Source organism: Oncorhynchus kisutch, unplaced genomic scaffold (assembly GCF_002021735.2).
Source record: "Oncorhynchus kisutch isolate 150728-3 unplaced genomic scaffold, Okis_V2 scaffold3727, whole genome shotgun sequence".
In the NCBI taxonomy this organism is placed as follows: domain Eukaryota; kingdom Metazoa; phylum Chordata; class Actinopteri; order Salmoniformes; family Salmonidae; genus Oncorhynchus; species Oncorhynchus kisutch.
This window is the reverse complement of record NW_022265672.1, coordinates 1-7,028: the sequence shown is the minus strand read 5'-3', so window position 1 is coordinate 7,028 and position 7,028 is coordinate 1. Positions and strand designations below refer to the sequence as shown.

The 7,028-nt window shown below is 44.6% G+C and overlaps 8 non-coding genes across 8 annotated transcripts; all 8 read left to right on the top strand.

Moving 5' to 3' along the window:
- The first annotated feature begins 623 nt into the window (after positions 1 to 623).
- On the top strand, positions 624 to 697 carry trnai-aau (transfer RNA isoleucine (anticodon AAU)). The gene has a single exon. It is a non-coding gene; the product is annotated as a tRNA-Ile (tRNA).
- A 1,285-nt stretch (positions 698 to 1,982) lies between these two features.
- trnai-aau (transfer RNA isoleucine (anticodon AAU)) lies at positions 1,983 to 2,056 on the top strand. The gene has a single exon. It is a non-coding gene; the product is annotated as a tRNA-Ile (tRNA).
- Positions 2,057 to 3,690: 1,634 nt separating this feature from the next.
- Positions 3,691 to 3,763, top strand: trnai-aau (transfer RNA isoleucine (anticodon AAU)). The gene has a single exon. It is a non-coding gene; the product is annotated as a tRNA-Ile (tRNA).
- Positions 3,764 to 4,138: 375 nt separating this feature from the next.
- Positions 4,139 to 4,212, top strand: trnai-aau (transfer RNA isoleucine (anticodon AAU)). The gene has a single exon. It is a non-coding gene; the product is annotated as a tRNA-Ile (tRNA).
- Positions 4,213 to 4,658: 446 nt separating this feature from the next.
- trnai-aau (transfer RNA isoleucine (anticodon AAU)) lies at positions 4,659 to 4,732 on the top strand. The gene has a single exon. It is a non-coding gene; the product is annotated as a tRNA-Ile (tRNA).
- An 853-nt stretch (positions 4,733 to 5,585) lies between these two features.
- trnai-aau (transfer RNA isoleucine (anticodon AAU)) lies at positions 5,586 to 5,658 on the top strand. The gene has a single exon. It is a non-coding gene; the product is annotated as a tRNA-Ile (tRNA).
- An 844-nt stretch (positions 5,659 to 6,502) lies between these two features.
- trnai-aau (transfer RNA isoleucine (anticodon AAU)) lies at positions 6,503 to 6,575 on the top strand. Its single transcript has one exon. It is a non-coding gene; the product is annotated as a tRNA-Ile (tRNA).
- A 380-nt stretch (positions 6,576 to 6,955) lies between these two features.
- trnai-aau (transfer RNA isoleucine (anticodon AAU)) lies at positions 6,956 to 7,028 on the top strand. The gene has a single exon. It is a non-coding gene; the product is annotated as a tRNA-Ile (tRNA).

Below are 7,028 nucleotides of genomic sequence, written 5' to 3'. Positions count from 1 at the left end.
CACTCCTTACTCTCTCTTTCTCCACTCCTTACTCTCTCTTTCTCCCTCCTTACTCTCTCTTTCTGTCTTTCTCCCTCCTTACTCTCTCTTTCTGTCTTTCTCCACTCCTTACTCTCTCTTTCTGTCTTTCTCCACTACTTACTCCTCTTTCTGTCTTTCTCCACTCCTTACTCTCTCTTTCTGTCTTTCTCCACTCCTTACTCTCTCTTTCTGTCTTTCTCCACTCCTTACTCTCTCTTTCTCCACTCCTTACTCTCCCTTCTGTCTTTCTCCACTCCTTACTCTCTCTTCTCCACTCCTTACTCTCTCTTTCTCCACTCCTTACTCTCCCCTTTCTGTCTTTCTCCACTCCTTACTCTCTCTTTCTCCACTCCTTACTCTCTCTTTCTCCTCTCCTTACTCTCCCTTTCTGTCTTTCTCCACTCCTTACTCTCTCTTTCTCCACTCCTTACTCTCTCTTTCTCCACTCCTTACTCTCTCTTTCTGTCTTTCTACACTCCTTACTCTCTCTCTTTCTCCACTCCTTACTCTCTCTTTCTCCACTCCTTACTCTCTCTTTCTCCGCTCTTATTTAGTACGGTGTAGTTATTTCCACCTTTATCCGTAGAATGAGCATTATCTAAGGCCGGTTAGCTCAGTTGGTTAGAGCGTCGTGCTAATAACGCGAAGGTCGCGGGTTCGATACCCGTACTGGCCAGGAGATTTTGTTTTTACTTTACTACTCTCTCTTTCTGTCTTTCTCCACTCCTTACTCTCTCTTTCTCCACTCCTTACTCTCTCTTTCTGTCTTTCTCCACTCCTTACTCTCTCTTCTGTCTTTCTCCACTCCTTACTCCCTCTTTCTGTCTTTCTCCACTCCTTACTCTCTCTTTCTGTCTTTCTCCACTCCTTACTCTCTCTTTCTGTCTTTCTCCACTCCTTACTCTCTCTTTCTCCACTCCTTACTCTCCCTTTCTGTCTTTCTCCACTCCTTACTCTCTTTCTCCACTCCTTTACTCTCTCTTTCTCCACTCCTTACTCTCCTTTCTGTCTTTCTCCACTCCTTACTCTCTCTTTCTTCCTCTCCTTACTCTCCCTTTCTGTCTTTCTCCACTCCTTACTCTCTCTTTCTCCACTCCTTACTCTCTCTTTCTCCACTCCTTACTCTCTCTTTCTGTCTTTCTCCACTCCTTACTCTCTCTTTCTCCACTCCTTACTCTCTCTTTCTGTCTTCTCCACTCCTTACTCTCTCTTTCTGTCTTTCTCCACTCCTTACTCTCCCTTTCTGTCTTTCTCCACTCCTTACTCTCTCTTCTGTCTTTCTCCACTCCTTACTCTCTCTTTCTGTCTTTCTCCACTCCTTACTCTCTCTTTCTCTTCTCCACTCCTTACTCTCTCTTTCTCCACTCCTACTTCTCTCCTCTGTCTTTCTCCACTCTTTTCTCTCTCTTTCTCCACTCCTTACTCTCTCTTTCTGTCTTTCTCCACTCCTTACTCTCTCTTTCTGTCTTTCTCCACTCCTTACTCTCTCTTTCTGTCTTTCTCCACTCCTTACTCCCTCTTTCTGTCTTTCTCACTCCTTACTCCTCTTTCTGTCTTTCTCCACTCCTTACTCTCTCTTCTGTCTTTCTCCACTCCTTACTCTCTCTTTCTGTCTTTCTCCACTCCTTACTCTCTTTTCTCCACTCCTTACTCTCTTTTCTGTCTTTCTCCACTCCTTACTCTCGTCTTTCTCCACTCCTTACTCTCTCTTTCTCCACTCCCTACTCTCTCTTTCTCCACTCCTTACTCTCTCTTTCTCCACTCCTTACTCTCTCTTTCTCCACTCCTTACTCTCTCTTTCTCCACTCCTTACTCTCTCTTTCTGTCTTTCTACACTCCTTACTCTCTCTCTTTCTCCACTCCTTACTCTCTCTTTCTCCACTCCTTACTCTCTCTTTCTCCGCTCTTATTTAGTACGGTGTAGTTATTTCCACCTTTATCCGTAGAATGAGCATTATCTAAGCCGGTTAGCTCAGTTGGTTAGAGCGTCGTGCTAATAACGCGAAGGTCGCGGGTTCGATACCCGTACTGCCAGGAGATTTTGTTTACTTTACTACTCTCTCTTTCTGTCTTTCTCCACTCCTTACTCTCTCTTTCTCCACTCCTTACTCTCTCTTTCTGTCTTTCTCCACTCCTTACTCTTTCTCCACTCCTTACTCTCTCTTTCTCCACTCCCTACTCTCTCTTTCTCCACTCCTTACTCTCTCTTTCTCCACTCCTTACTCTCTCTTTCTGTCTTTCTCCACTCCTTACTCTCTCTTTCTCCACTCCTTACTCTCTCTTTCTGTCTTTCTCCACTCCTTACTCTCTCTTTCTCCACTCCTTACTCTCTCTTTCTGTCTTTCTCCACTCCTTTTACTCTTCTCTTTCTCCACTCCTTACTCTCTCTTTCTCCACTCCTTACTCTCTCTTTCTGTCTTTCTCCACTCCTTACTCTCTCTTTCTCCACTCCTTACTCTCTCTTCTGTCTTTCTCCACTCCTTACTCTCTCTTTCTGTCTTTCTCCACTCCTTACTCCCTCTTTCTCTTCTCCACTCCTTACTCTCTCTTTCTGTCTTTCTCCCACTCCTTACTCTCTCTTTCTGTCTTTCTCCACTCCTTACTCTCTCTTTCTCCACTCCTTACTCTCCCTTTCTGTCTTTCTCCACTCCTTACTCTCTTTCTCCACTCCTTACTCTCTCTTTCTCCACTCCTTACTCTCCCTTTCTGTCTTTCTCTCACTCCTTACTCTCTCTTTCTCCACTCTTACTCTCCTTCTGTCTTTCTCCACTCCTTTACTCTCTCTTTCTCCACTCCTTACTCTCTCTTTCTCCACTCCTTACTCTCTCTTTCTGTCTTTCCCACTCCTTACTCTCTCTTTCTCCACTCCTTACTCTCTCTTTCTGTCTTCTCCACTCCTTACTCTCTCTTTCTGTCTTTCTCCACTCCTTACTCCCCTTTCTGTCTTTCTCCACTCCTTACTCTCTCTTTCTGTCTTTCTCCACTCCTACTCTCTCTTTCTGTCTTTCTCCACTCCTTACTCTCTCTTTCTGTCTTTCTCCACTCCTTACTCTCTCTTTCTCCACTCCTTACTCTCTCTCTCTCTGTCTTTCTCCACTCTTTTCTCTCTCTTTCTCCACTCCTTACTCTCTCTTTCTGTCTTTCTCCACTCCTTACTCTCGCTTTCTGTCTTTCTCCACTCCTTACTCCCTCTTTCTGTCTTTCTCCACTCCTTACTCCTCTTTCTGTCTTTCTCCACTCCTTACTCTCTCTTTCTGTCTTTCTCCACTCCTTACTCTCTCTTTCTGTCTTTCTCCACTCCTTACTCTCTCTTTCTGTCTTTCTCCACTCCTTACTCTCTCTTTCTCCTCTCCTTACTCTCTCTTTCTGTCTTTCTCCACTCCTTACTCTCTCTTTCTCCACTCCTTATTCTCTCTTTCTCCACTCCCTACTCTCTCTTTCTCCACTCCTTACTCTCTCTTTCTCCACTCCTTACTCTCTCTTTCTCCACTCCTTACTCTCTCTTTCTCCTCTCCTTACTCTCTCTTTCTGTCTTTCTACACTCCTTACTCTCTCTCTTTCTCCACTCCTTACTCTCTCTTTCTCCACTCCTTACTCTCTCTTTCTCCGCTCTTATTTAGTACGGTGTAGTTATTTCCACCTTTATCCGTTAGAATGAGCATTATCTAAGGCCGGTTAGCTCAGTGGTTAGAGCGTCGTGCTAATAACGCGAAGGTCGCGGGTTCGATACCCGTACTGGCCAGGAAGATTTTGTTTTTACTTTACTACTCTCTCTTTCTGTCTTTCTCCACTCCTTACTCTCTCTTTCTCCACTCCTTACTCTCTCTTTCTGTCTTTCTCCACTCCTTACTCTTTCTCCACTCCTTACTCTCTTTCTCCACTCCCTACTCTCTCTTTCTCCACTCCTTACTCTCTCTTTCTACACTCATTACTCTCTCTTTCTGTCTTTCTCCACTCCTTACTCTCTCTTTCTCCACTCCTTACTCTATCTTTCTGTCTATCTCCACTCCTTACTCTCTCTTTCTGTCTTTCTCCACTCCTTACTCTCTCTTTCTCCGCTCTTATTTAGTACGGTGTAGTTATTTCCACCTTTATCCGTAGAATGGACATTATCTAAGGCCGGTTAGCTCAGTTGTTTAGAGCGTCGTGCTAATAACGCGAAGGTCGTGGGTTCGATACCCGTACTGGCCAGGAGATTTTGTTTTTACTTTACTACTCTCTCTTTCTGTCTTTCTCCACTCCTTACTCTCTCTTTCTCCACTCCTTACTCTCCCTTTCTGTCTTTCTCCACTCCTTACTCTCTCTTTCTCCACTCCTTACTCTCTCTTTCTCCACTCCTTACTCTCCCTTTCTGTCTTTCTCCACTCCTTACTCTCTCTTTCTCCACTCCTTACTCTCTTTCTCCTCTCCTTACTCTCCCTTTCTGTCTTTCTCCACTCCTTACTCTCTCTTTCTCCACTCCTTACTCTCTCTTTCTCCACTCCTTACTCTCTCTTTCTGTCTTTCTACACTCCTTACTCTCTCTCTTTCTCCACTCCTTACTCTCTCTTTCTCCACTCCTTACTCTCTCTTTCTCCGCTCTTATTTAGTACGGTGTAGTTATTTCCACCTTTATCCGTAGAATGAGCATTATCTAAGGCCGGTTAGCTCAGTTGGTTAGAGCGTCGTGCTAATAACGCGAAGGTCGCGGGTTCGATACCCGTACTGGCCAGGAGATTTTGTTTTTACTTTACTACTCTCTCTTTCTGTCTTTCTCCACTCCTTACTCTCTCTTTCTCCACTCCTTACTCTCTCTTTCTGTCTTTCTCCACTCCTTACTCTCTCTTTCTGTCTTTCTCCACTCCTTACTCCCCCTTTCTGTCTTTCTCCACTCCTTACTCTCTCTTTCTGTCTTTCTCCACTCCTTACTCTCTCTTTCTGTCTTTCTCCACTCCTTACTCTCTCTTTCTGTCTTTCTCCACTCCTTACTCTCTCTTTCTCCACTCCTTACTCTCTCTCTCTGTCTTTCTCCACTCTTTCTCTCTCTTTCTCCACTCCTTACTCTCTCTTTCTGTCTTTCTCCACTCCTTACTCTCTCTTTCTGTCTTTCTCCACTCCTTACTCCCTCTTTCTGTCTTTCTCCACTCCTTACTCCCTCTTTCTGTCTTTCTCCACTCCTTACTCTCTCTTTCTGTCTTTCTCCACTCCTTACTCTCTCTTTCTGTCTTTCTCCACTCCTTACTCTCTCTTTCTGTCTTTCTCCACTCCTTACTCTCTCTTTCTCCTCTCCTTACTCTCTCTTTCTGTCTTTCTCCACTCCTTACTCTCTCTCTTTCTCCACTCCTTACTCTCTCTTTCTCCACTCCTTACTCTCTCTTTCTCCACTCCTTACTCTCTCTTTCTCCACTCCTTACTCTCTCTTTCTCCTCTCCTTACTCTCTCTTTCTGTCTTTCTACACTCCTTACTCTCTCTCTTTCTCCACTCCTTACTCTCTCTTTCTCCACTCCTTACTCTCTCTTTCTCCGCTCTTATTTAGTACGGTGTAGTTATTTCCACCTTTATCCGTAGAATGAGCATTATCTAAGGCCGGTTAGCTCAGTTGGTTAGAGCGTCGTGCTAATAACGCGAAGGTCGCGGTTCGATACCCGTACTGGCCAGGAGATTTTGTTTTTACTTTACTACTCTCTCTTTCTGTCTTTCTCCACTCCTTACTCTCTCTTTCTCCACTCCTTACTCTCTCTTTCTGTCTTTCTCCACTCCTTACTCTCTCTTTCTGTCTTTCTCCACTCCTTACTCCCCCTTCTGTCTTTCTCCACTCCTTACTCTCTCTTTCTGTCTTTCTCCACTCCTTACTCTCTCTTTCTGTCTTTCTCCACTCCTTACTCTCTCTTTCTGTCTTTCTCCACTCCTTACTCTCTCTTTCTCCACTCCTTACTCTCTCTCTCTGTCTTTCTCCACTCTTTCTCTCTCTTTCTCCACTCCTTACTCTCTCTTTCTGTCTTTCTCCACTCCTTACTCTCCTTCTGTCTTTCTCCACTCCTTACTCCCTCTTTCTGTCTTTCTCCACTCCTTACTCTCTCTTTCTGTCTTCTCCACTCCCTTACTCCTCTTCTGTCTTTCTCCACTCCTTACTCTCTCTTTCTGTCTTTCTCCACTCCTTACTCTCTCTTTCTCCTCTCCTTACTCTCTCTTTCTGTCTTTCTCCACTCCTTACTCTCTCTCTTTCTCCACTCCTTACTCTCTCTTTCTCCACTCCTTACTCTCTCTTTCTCCACTCCCTACTCTCTCTTTCTCCACTCCTTACTCTCTCTTTCTCCACTCCTTACTCTCTCTTTCTCCACTCCTTACTCTCCTTTCTGTCTTTCCACTCCTTTCTTTTTTACTCTCTCTCTTTCTCCACTCCTTCTCTCTCTTTCTCCACTCCTTACTCTCTCTTTCTCCGCTCTTATTTAGTACGGTGTAGTTATTTCCACCTTTATCCGTAGAATGAGCATTATCTAAGGCCGGTTAGCTCAGTTGGTTAGAGCGTCGTGCTAATAACGCGAAGGTCGCGGTTCGATACCCGTACTGGCAGGAGATTTTGTTTTTACTTTACTACTCTCTCTTTCTGTCTTTCTCCACTCCTTACTCTCTCTTCTCCACTCCTTACTCTCTCTTCTGTCTTTCTCCACTCCTTTACTCTTTCTCCACTCCTTACTCTCTCTTTCTCCACTCCCTACTCTCTCTTTCTCCACTCCTTACTCTCTCTTTCTCCACTCATTACTCTCTCTTTCTTCTTCTCCACTCCTTACTCTCTCTTTCTCTCCCTCCCAATTCCCTCCTTATTCTTTCGTCTGTCTATCTCCACTCCTTACTCTCTCTTTCTGTCTTTCTCCACTCCTACTCTCTCTTTCTCCGCTCTTATTTAGTACGGTTAGTTTATTTCCACCTTTATCCGTGAATGACATTATCTAAGGCCGGTTAGCTCAGTTGTTTAGAGCGTCGTGCTAATAACGCGAAGGTCTGGGTTCGATACCCGTACTGGCCA